At 41.3% G+C, this 11,917-nt stretch overlaps 1 long non-coding RNA gene across 1 annotated transcript; it reads left to right on the forward strand.

Moving 5' to 3' along the window:
• The first annotated feature begins 1,064 nt into the window (after positions 1-1,064).
• Positions 1,065-2,923, forward strand: LOC114778577 (uncharacterized). The gene is made up of 3 exons (XR_003746403.1): positions 1,065-1,153; positions 2,022-2,241; positions 2,902-2,923. It is a non-coding gene; the product is annotated as an uncharacterized LOC114778577 (long non-coding RNA).
• The last annotated feature ends 8,994 nt before the right edge of the window (positions 2,924-11,917 follow it).

Consider the following 11,917-nt stretch of genomic DNA (forward strand, 5'->3'; position numbering starts at 1 on the left):
ACGTCCAGGCATGGACATGGCGCTGTATTAAGGCTGCTGATTTATTTGGAATTTATTCATCGTCAGACATGGTCCTGCAGAGTTTTTTGGTGAAGTTCGTTTATGTGCATGTCTTTGGAATTGTGTTTTGTTTAGGTAGTTTTGATTTAAAGCCTTAGCTAAAGGAAGCTAAATATTTTTTTTCTTTGAATATATGTGGTTATCACAATTTTTTTCATGTCCTGTTACTCTGTGGGATGATGAGTCTCAGCTTGTGGAGAAAATACAGCAGCAGATGCTGGATCAGGAAGAGGTACGCCTGCGTGAACGCTTGCTTGTGTTCTGTTCTGTAGAAACCACCTACTTTCTGAAAATGCTGAGTGATTTTTTATTTTACACACACAAACACTTACACGTGTAACTAAACTCAGAGTCAATGACTTTAAGGATTCCATACAGCACGCCATCATATTTAAATGTCTCCTGAGGTAATTAATTTTTTGGTCTTGTTGGTCCCCTAATACTGAATCTGAAGTCTCTATCTGAAATTGAGCCTTGGTGCAGAATAACTACTTTGACCCAGTCCCACAATGGGATTTCCCCAGGATGTGCCATTTCCGTGTCTGTAGCTTTAAGGAAGCGGCCCCGTATTCAGAAGGTTGTCGGTTCAAATCCCGATCCGCGAAGGTGCCACTGAGGTGCCACTGAGCAAAGCACCATCCCCACACACTGCTCCCCGGGTGCCTGTCATGGCTGCTCACTAAGGGTGATGGTTAAAAGCAGTGGGTAACACACTCACCTATGAACCAGAAGACACAGGTTCAAACTCCTCTTGCTACCATTGTGTCCCTGAGCAAGACGCTTAACCCTGAGTTATCTCCAGGGTGACTGTCCCTGTAAATACTGATTGTAAGTCGCTCTGGACAAGGGTGACTGATAAATGCTGTTAATGTAATGTAATGTAATGAATTTGTGCTCAACGATCTCTTCACTTTCACTTCAATTTTGATGGTTCGTACGCTCTGTGTATCTGTGACTTCAGGATAAGACCGAGGTTTATGAGCGAGTGGGAAAAGGTGACCAAGGTGGCAAGGAGTTGTGTCTGGGCTACAGAGAACTGCAGAGGGAGTGTAGAGTGAGACACGCATGGGCCAGAACCATTCATACACAGTGGGTACGGAAAGTATTCAGACCATCTTAAATTCTTCACTCTTTGTTATATTGCAGTCATTTGCTAAAATGATTTAAGTACATTTTTTCCTCATTAATGTACATACAACACTGAATATTGACAGAAAAATACTGATATTTTTGCAGATTTATAAACAATGAAAAACTGAAATATCACATGGTCCTAAGTATTCAGTATTTAGTAGAAGCGTCTTTTTGATCTAATACAGCCATGAGTCTTTTTGGGAAAGATACAGCAAGGTTTTCAAACCTGGATTTGGGGATCCTCTGCCATTCCTTCTTGCAGATCCTCTCCACTTCTGGCAGGTTGGATGTAAACTCTGGTGGACAGCTAATTTTAAGTCTCTCCAGAGATTCTCAATTGGGTTTAAGTCAGGGCTCTGGCTGGATCATTCAACAGGCACAGAGTTGTTGTGAAGCCACCCTTTCGTAATTGTAGCTGTGTGCTCAGGGTCATTGTCTTGTTAGAATGCTGCTACCACCATGCTTCACTGTTGGGACTGTATTGGACAGGTGATTCTGCGTTTCTGAGCACTCTGGAGAAGGTTTTTGTCCAGGATATCCCTGTACTTGGCTGCATTTCTCTTTCCCTTGATTGCAACCAGTCGTCCTCCCCTGCAGAGGCAAAACCGCCCCACTGCATGATGCTGCCACCACCCTGCTTCACTGTTGGGACTGGATTGGACAGTGCCTGGTTTTCTCCACACATACCTCTTAGATTTAAGGCCAAAATGTAGAAGCTTCTGGCAGGCCACTCTGCCATAAAGTCCCGACTTGACTTTCTACAACTTTCTTCCATCTCCTGACTGCATCTTTGGGTTCTTCTTTACCTCTCCCACCAACGCTCCCAGTGCCAGAAGGGACGCCCACCCAGCCTGGAGAGGTGGCCATTTCTGCATCAGGTGACCTCATCTCACCAGCAAAGACAGGTTTCACAGAAAGCGGGTGGACATCCTGAAAGGAAGCATTCTGGCCAAGAACCTCCTGAAGAACCGCATGGTCCATGTTCTTTGTGAGGCCACGACAGCTGCTTGCCCACTATCAAGGCCACACTGTCAGCAGCATTCATTGGTACATGTATCCCAGTCACATACCTAGATTAAATTTGCCTGTGACACCCAGTTTTTACTTCCTTTTTTTTCTTTTCAAGTGTCCTTCCATCTTATACAGACATAATGCATTTAAACCTGAATGAAAACGCACACCTAAACATTAAACTTGAACTTGTGTTTGCATCACACATATCCCAGAGTAGACCGATGCAGCAGTGACGTCTATGCCATATTCTCTCCTGACACTGTCCAGATGTCCTGACACTTATGAGTTCAACATATTGGATTTATGAGAATCTAGGATTTGCTCAGGGTTATTGTAATCTGCTATTAAAAAAAACCCCACAAATGTTTTGTGATTAACATTTAACATGAGAATGTAGAAATCCAGACGTTCCAGTCATAACTTCACATACAGTACAGGCCAAACGTTTGGACACCTTAATATGTTTTCTTCATGACCATTTACATTGGTAGATTCTCACTGAAGGCATCAAAACTATGAATGAACACATGTGGAGTTATGTACTTAACAAAAAAGGCACCTAATACTGAAATAAGACGTCCACATTCTTTTGTGTTATTTTAATGCTTTAGTAATATTAAATATGAATGGAGGATGAATGCCTCTGGAAAGATAAATGAAAAAAAAACCTTATGCCTCTTTTTCTATTTGTAGCTGTGGCACCTAATACCCCCACAACTCATCTCCTTACCTCATCTCCTGCCCGGCTCCTCGCTGCAGCGCACACCTCAGCCTGCACATCACCATGGAAACCAGATGCTTGCTACTCTTTTCCACCTGTTTCTGGTGCGTGCCGCTGCCTGCTACTGAACACTTTCACGTACCTGCCAGTTTTTTTGCACACAACTTTGGGTTTTCCTGTGCATCCAGGAACCCTGCACCTTCCCTTCTTGTCAAACATTATTGGCTAGTGGACATTGGTCATGTGGACATTTTGGTTTGGAATGGGTGACGTGGTGCTGTCTGAAGTGCACAAGAACACCAGTAAGACTGTTGATCATGTCGTGGCCAATCAGTAAATGTTCATTAAGACAGGTACCTTTGTGTTTGGCGGAGCAGTCGAAGACCACACGTAACCTGTCAGGTTTCTTTGGATGATAGATGGCGTGGTGTGGTATGTACCATTTCTTGCCAGGGAGTCCGATATCATCAGTCTCTTCTGCATCACCTCTTTCGATGATGTCATTCATGTATTTCATGTAATCCTCCTTGTATTTTTCGTCTTTCATGAGTTTGCGTTTGAACTGGTTTGGTCTGTTTTCAGCAAGTTTGTGGCGTTTCTCTAAATGGCAATGGCATCTCCAAATGTCCCTTTTCCATCTGTGTTATGCCTTGCTCAAGCTTTTGGAGGAATGTTAAATCCTCCTGTGATACAGTCTATTCGTTCCTGTCCGTCTCTTTGAAATCTCTTTCCAGAGCAAGTATTGCATCTGTTGGAGTGGAGTGAGGGATTTCTTTAACTGTGACTCTGTGGCAGAGGCTGCTGTCTATATCCGTTTCATTGTACAGTGCTGAGTTGCCTACTATGCTCCATCCTAAGTCTGTGCGAATAGCATAGGGCTCACCATCTTTTCCTAAGATTACTTGTTTAGGTGCAAGAGCTCTGGGACAGGTATAACCTATAAGCATGAGGAGTGGAGGGATCTCATCTACAATAGGCAGTAAATGACTGTTTGGCTGTTTCACATGTGGGTATGTGTTCCCTGTTAGCAGGTAAGCAGTCCTTGGAGTATGCCGTGGGGAGCTTTATGACTGTGGCTGAGTTATAAACTCTCACCAAGAGATCAGACACCCTTCCACTACTTATGACAGCATTTTTACCCAGCATGTTAGTCAATTTCAGCTTTACTGGACAAACATCTGCCTGCAGCTCATGCGTTACATCCTGATCCACAAAGACAGCATCGCTCTGAGTGTCTAATAATGAATAGACCAATTTTTCCTTGAGTGGAATTTGTGGTGGTTGACAGCCATACTGGGACTATCATTGAGGTGCTGACGGTCTGTTCTGATCTGGCAACATTAAGTGACATGGCTGTTGCAGTTTCAGGTGATTTGCATTCTCCGTACTCACACGTGTTTGTCTTTGCAAACTGTTACTGTAATTTTCATCATGAAGACACACAGGATGTCTCTTTGTGCAGGTTTCGCAAGTGAGGCGGCGTCTGCAGTCCATAACACATATTTCTCTCACATATTTCTTTCTATTTTCTAGAGACATCTTTAAGAAGTCTGGGCATTTGTGAAGCTCATGTGCGTCCTGGCACAACATGCATGGGGAACTGTTAGGTGTGTTTGTTATTGTCGGTTTGTCACATTGTACAGTTGCATTTGTGTTAAATACACCTGCTTTATTCCCTCTGATTACCCTTGTAGTCCTTTTATCAATTTGTTTCAGTGCGGCGAAGTGCATGAATGGATGTGACTGGGTTGCTTCCGCTTCTAGGAAGGAAGCAAAATCACAGAAACTTGGAAACTCACCACCCTCCATTAAAGTTTTTGTTACCTGTCTATTCCATCTTGCATTTATCCAGTCCAGTAGTTTGTGCTACAATCTTTGATTTTCTTCACAGTTGTTGAGTATTTGTAATCCCTTTACGTGAGGCATAGCAAGCTTGCATGCATTTATGAAATCTGCAAGGTTCCTTAATCCATCAGCGTCTCTGGACTGCACTCTTTGGCCAATTCGCTACCTTCTCTCTAAATGCCTTTTGTATCATGAATGGTTGACCGTATCTTTGGTTTAGTATATCCCAAGCATCATTGTATGCCTCTTCATCGTAAGAATGCACTTAACCTGGAACACCGAACAGGTTCCAACGTTTATCAGACGGCCTTATCCAGAGTTCTTTACAGTCAGTAGTGACAGGGACAGTCCCTGGGTAAAGTATTGTTAGTATTCCATATTGACTTTAACATTGACTAACTCATCACTAACTCACTCTTCTGTTTTCTCTATCCTTCACCATCCACTGTGGTGGACAGAGGATGAAGGTGGACGCTGTAATACAGCTGGACCTAGATGTGACATAGTCACCGAATGCCACACGTCACATGCCACGAAATATATGGCGGTTTGTGATTTGCTTCTTTACCTGCTATAACTGATCTATGCGACGGTTTAAGGCCAAATACATTAAGCCCTTTGTGTACTGGGCCAGTAATATTTTCATCTGATGGTTTTCACTACTTTAATTTAAATACAATTATGTTAATTTTTGTTCATCATCTAACCTTTGGTTTTCCACATGTTGAAAGATAACACACACTTAAAGATTTGAACATTTTATTTTTTCTTATTTAGATGTCATTTCTTCCACAAACAGGAGAGCAGTAACGCATCAGGTCTAGACGATGTCTCCTCTTCCTCCCTCAAAACCTGTGCTGACCAGCTGGCTCCAGGTTTCACTCACTGACTGTGAGTACCGGGGCTCCTCAGGGACGTGTCTTCTCACCACAATTTTCCAGGACCGTCTACAGAACCGCTGAAATGGGTGGGCCAGAGGAACATAAAATCAGGCAAGTAATCAATATTATTAGCATTAACAGCTGGTTTTATAAAGCAGTCACCTGCTGGGGGTGAAGGTAAGTCACGCTAGATTAGGGAATAGCCTCATGTAATGCATATGAGCAGTAAGTAATTAAACGTATATTAAACATTTAGACACTAGATAAGCAGCCATTCTGAAAACAGACTCCACAGGGAGTTGAACCCCACCCTGATCCTGAAGGTCAGGTGTGCCACCACCGGAGCCTTTTTTTTGGCTTTAATTTTTTTCTACTACTGTTAATTATTAAACTGTTTAATGAACTACAGGTAAAATTAGTGCCAATTCATGTCCAATTCATCTCCAATTGGCCTAGTTGTTTTGTGGGGGAAACCGGAGAACCCGGAGAAAACCCACGCTGACACGGGGAGATACATGCAAATTTGCAAATCTCCACACAGAAGGGACCGAAACTCAGATCTCCTTGCTGTGAGACAAGGTGCTAACCACAATGTCACCGTGCCGCCCGTCACTAAATACTTACCTTCATACTTACCTTCATGCTTACCTGTACTAGTGATCACTATTGGTGCTGCTAGTGCTACTAATAGTGGTACTAGTAAGGTGGAGGGAGGAGGGACATCTCGAAATCCATGTCCCAGATGACAGGAATGTTGTTCAGCTCCTCCAAAAAATCCTCCAGACTGGCTTCTTGTTGGGGTCCCTGTGGACTGTCTGCTGCTGGGTCGCTGGTCATCATTTCCTGCTCCATCTGGTCCTGAAGAATCCAGCGGTCCTCGTTGCTCTCAAACTCCATGGATGATGTGCTGGTGGAGGGCTGGTGAGCACTGGTGACACTGGGCAGAGGTGTGGCAGGACCATCCTGTACCTGCGGCCTGCTCCATGGAGGCAGAAAGCTCATCTCCACAGCCAGGTCCCAGATTCCAGGAACAAAGCTCAGCTTGTCCATCACATCTACCGGAAAAACAACCTCCTGAGTGTCTTCCTGCTGGGGTGGCTGTGGAGTAGCCTGCAGCTGCTGCATACAGGGAATGCTCCACAGCAGAGCTGGAGGGGAGTTAGTGTCCCTCACACATGCCCACGGTATACCTGAGAAGTACACTGACATGAATACATTGAGATATTTGGTGATAATTTACAGACTTTGATACCTTACAATGGACCATATATGTTTACTGCATACACAAATACTGGATTTACAGTGAGCTGCACCTGTGGTTTGTTTTTCTTATTGATCTTGAGTTATGAATTATGAGGAAAGCAGTAGAATACCGAAGAGAAAACACAGTATTATGTGGAGTTTCTTAATGTCTTACCAGTGTGAAGCATGTGAGCTGGTATTTTTGGCAGGATCCTGCGAGGTGGCCTTCTGGTGACTGGTGGCTCCTTGGTCTTTTTCCGAGGGCGGCCCATCCTTCACCTGGAAAAATCTCTCTATGTGTCCTAAAAAACAAAAGTGAGCAGGTAATAAATGATGCTAACCTAAGTTATACTAAGCTAAGTTTTGCTACGCTAAATTATGCTAAGCTAATCTCTCAACCATAAGATAAAATTAAGAAACTACAAAATAAATTAAGAGTCTAAACAGAAACACTAACTAATAACAGTGCTAAAACAATAAAAGAAGTTAGCCTTTAAAAAGGCTTTTGGTGTGAAAAGTAGAATTTTTTGTCTGAAGAAAGCAGGAGTAATAAAAATACAACTGGCTCCTTCAGTGTTGCCTAGCAACTGTATGTTGTAAACATATGTTCACATGGAACAGCACTGAGAAGCCAATCAGGAGCCACATATTTAAGCAGAAACATTTTCTCTATTCATATTTGCATCTTTGCATATTAGAACTGAAAATCTCTTTCTGGTCAAAATACATGTTTGATATATTTTTGAATAGCCAAATTATTTACATTTACTGTCCAAATAAATAAAATTTAGCAACATATAGCAACTGAATTTTTTTTAGTTTAATTATTTTATTTTATTTTACTGTTTAATAATACTGCTAGAGGATGCATTTAGGTTCATTCTTGAAGAATATATTTTAAAATATATACTTTTAATGTTCATGAGAGGAAAAGCACAACTTCAAGCATTCCTAATTGCAACGATTTCTTATCTCCACTAGATGGCGGTAAAGATCTCACTCAATCATTTACAAGGTCTACTGATGCTTACTTAGACGTCAGTAGATTTATTTCTGTTTATTTAATATGGTGGCAACATTCACTCCTTTGAAACAATTGTGTCAAGCAAACATGTCTGGTGCCATCTTGTTTCTACTAGATGTGAAAGGCAGGTGGCACATATATGAACTGGGTTGAAAGACACTGGGGTCCTAAGGATGTTAACGGAACGGCCTGATTTGGTAACAATGCTGTTCCCCTCACTGTTCTTGACACGCAGTTAAGATTTATGATATTTTTGGTTGAGACCTTTGTCAGAATTATACGTTGTAATTAGCGTTTACAACTGTTTTATGCTTTTACTTCTGTTTTAGATTCAGTATATTCATTGTTATGTACTTTCAGTCTTAAGTCATTCATAAATTGAGTTTCAAAAGATTTTGTGTGTTTTTGTGCTGTATTAGAGTTGACTGTATTAGACAATTTGCATTACTGAATTCCTGACATCCTATTTGTACTTCAGGCAGCCTAAAGGAATGTTAGTCTGGGAATAGGTATTCCAGTTGTTCTACTGTTGAGTTGTAAACTTCCTGTGCTTCACTCATAGAAACATCATGATTGGGCAGTCTTGCAAGCTCCTCTGGCGTAAGCTGCCGGGTTAACTGGACATCAGGGACTTCAATTCTGGCCACATCTGCCAAGTCTGGGCCATTGCACCATAAAGCTCATCAACCTAAAACAAAATTCTGCATCTCGATTCTGCATCATCACAGAGATGTTTCATGGTAAACACATCTAGCACATATGATAGATCACATTAGATTACATTAGCACAATCATTCTAAAGTCACAAGGACCTCTGGGTAGGGTCCCACAAACACACCCAAACACACCTTAATGAAAAATATATATTTGCGTGTGGCAAAAGTATGTGGGGAGAAGAATGCGGTTCTCTTCTTTTAGGATGTTTCAGGTTAACTGAATTCAGCTGGTATGGTGACTGGTTATTTTCGCATCTCAGGTAATGGAAGTTCCGTTCTTCTTGGAACCTGTTGAGATGAGTCTGAAGCAATGCTAAGAAAACCCAGCAATACACTAAACTAAACAATACTAATACTTAGTGGTAGCAGCAATATTTGATTAATTCTTCCAGCTGAAAAAATATACAGCATGTACAAAAATAGCTGAATAGAGCTGACATTATCAGTGTAAAAAGATACTGTAAACTGATCGACCACTTTTGTTGTTTTCCATGTACTCTGCTAAAGCAAAAGATTTGCAATTTAGTCATTTGTTAATAAAGGTGTCACGGGTGGGGCTGGACATGGCAATGAAGGAGGACACATTCGCACGATTTCACGCGACGGGTTTAATATAGACCACACACGAGACAAGGGAACATAAACACGCACAATGACCCGACTGCGAACAGACACAAACAGGATAGCTTTATACAATTATATAAATAGACACCAGGTGAACACGATCAGGGAACATTACACGAGAATAACATGAAACTCCGGTCCGGACTACGGATTCAGAGTAACCCCTGCCGGTCCGGATCATGACAAAAGGATTGCATCAGCACTTTGGACATTGAATTGCCATTTGCAAAATGAATTTCCTTTTGAATAAATATGTAGAAAACCCATGGCAAAACGGAATGCAATTGAGTGAATTGTTATTATATTTTTTATTAAAAAACCTTGAAATGATCTAAAGATTACATCAGTTTACATGCACTAATTGAATATTGCATTGGCAATTGCCCATTGAACTTACATTTCAATAGTTGTGCTTAAAACCGTCCATATTAAACTGGTTTTCTGATCATGACAGTGAGTGTACTGCAGAAGGCAAAATGGTCTAATGTGGTACTGGCAAGGTGTACCTAATAAAATGGCCGGTGAGTGTATAATGTCACTAAATATAAATGTATATATTTTTAATAATATTCAATATTATTAATATAATATTATTAATATAATAGCAATATTCAAGCTGGGGATCGTCATCGTACATCATAGTTATATATACATATTTCACACGTGAAAAGCAGTAGCGCCTGTAATTCTCTCTTGTGGGAGTTTACTCACAAATTTCCGAGGGCAGAACGAAAATTGATTGGTTCAGAGACAGAACCAATCAAATCGTAGAGGAGGCGGGTCTAACGAAAGTGATGGGGCAGGTGGGAGTTTAAAAAATAAATGTCTCTGTGGCAGGATCCGTGAATGGATTTTTCACTGCGCTTAGTACAAAAGTAAGATTATTTAAAATGTATTTGATGTACAGGCTTTACTTTGAGAAATTGGTTTAAGGCTTTGAGCATTATTGTTTTGCTTAAAGCAGGTTAGCATTCACTTTGCTTAGCTATTAGCTAGCATTATTAGTAAACCAACCACGAAAATTCTGATGAAATGCTGATTGCATGTGATGCATGACTCATATTTGCCTATTTATAACCAATTATGAAAATCAAAGTTTGCTGTAAAAACGGAGATATTATGTTTTTCATTTTGCCTGCAGCCATCACTTCAGGTCAGGTTTGGTATTTGAAATGGCTTTTTTGCTACATTATTATGATCTCTTATTAGTGGTGTAGGGTTTTGAAGGTCTGGGGAAGACTGTTTGTAGCAGTAGTTAATATTAGTAATGTAGGGCAAAGCTGTGCTGTCAGCATTATTACTGCTGGTGGTTCAGATTAGTTATACAGTAACGTTATTGCCCTCGAATAAAGAAGGTTAAAGATCCTGGGGTGACACACAATAGAAATGTTCTGTATGTTGCGCTATGAACAATGATAAATAACTGTACATAACAGAAGCATTAAGGGGCATACTTTTAAGAAGTGTGTGAGGTGATAATGGTTGATTTGGAGGGATGTCAGGAGATCAAAAGAAGGACAGCTTTGGGAACCAAGGTGATTTTCCTCCTCTGTGTTTTCCAGTCAGCAACATCGGAGTCTGCGTTTGAAGGGGAGCCTGACAGCGTTCTTTTGCCGGTTTGTGTGCTGCGTGCTGGTGGAATGGATTCAGCAGATGATTGAGAATGATACGACACTCTCTATGAAGGAATAGTAAAAAGTCCGTAAAATTTCTTTCCTGACTACAAAGGATATGAGCTGCCTGGTGACACTTTCTGAGAATCTCCTCTGTGTTGGAGGAGAACTTCAGCAGGGGATCGAAAATGATGCCCAAGTATTTATAATCCTCAACTAGCTCTACTGGCTTCCTGTGGATGGAGGTAACTGCTGCAGCCAGGTCCCCCTGCTTGGTGGTGAAGATCACCACCATCTCCTTGGTTTTACTGATGTCCAGTTCCAGACATGAGGTGTCACACCAGTCCAGAAACTCATGCAGAAGTGTCACACCAGTCCACAAACTCCTGCAGAAGCAGACCATGGTTGTGTGAGGGGCCTGACAGTCTGGAGGACTGTGTCCTTGGCGTTCTTCACCGGGTGTCTGTGCCTGCAGTCATCTGTATATAAGATGAGGAGCAGAGGAGAGTGCCGACCAGGTGGCGGTATAACAGATGGCAGTATAACAGAGGTCAGAGAGAGTTTTGTTAAGCAGTACTCTCTGTGATCTGTTGGTCAGAAAGTCCAATATCCACAGGATTGTCTCGTTGTCCAGATGAAAGTTGGAGGAAAGTTTATTAGCCAGGATGTGGGGGTGCAGGGTGTTGAAAGCTGAGGACAAGTCAGCAAATAAGAGTCTTAGTGAAGAAATAGATTTATGTATACAAAGAAATTAGATCATTGATTTTCAGTTGTCAGATATAAATATATTTTTAATGTATTAATTATTTAAATTCTGGTTATTCATATATATGCACATATCAATACTGAAGACATGATCCTTACTAGAGCTTAATACTTGCAATGTCTGTTGCAAAAAGGTTCATTGTCCACTTTGTCCACCAACACTATTTAAACATGCACTACTTGTCCATCTTAAAAATTGAAGGTTATGTTTTATTACTTTTTAACAGCAATGTACAATTAGATAACTAACTTTACCAACTGTTTCACTGCTCAAAGGA

The sequence above is a fragment of the Denticeps clupeoides genome, unplaced genomic scaffold, assembly GCF_900700375.1.
Source record: "Denticeps clupeoides unplaced genomic scaffold, fDenClu1.1, whole genome shotgun sequence".
Classification (NCBI taxonomy): domain Eukaryota; kingdom Metazoa; phylum Chordata; class Actinopteri; order Clupeiformes; family Denticipitidae; genus Denticeps; species Denticeps clupeoides.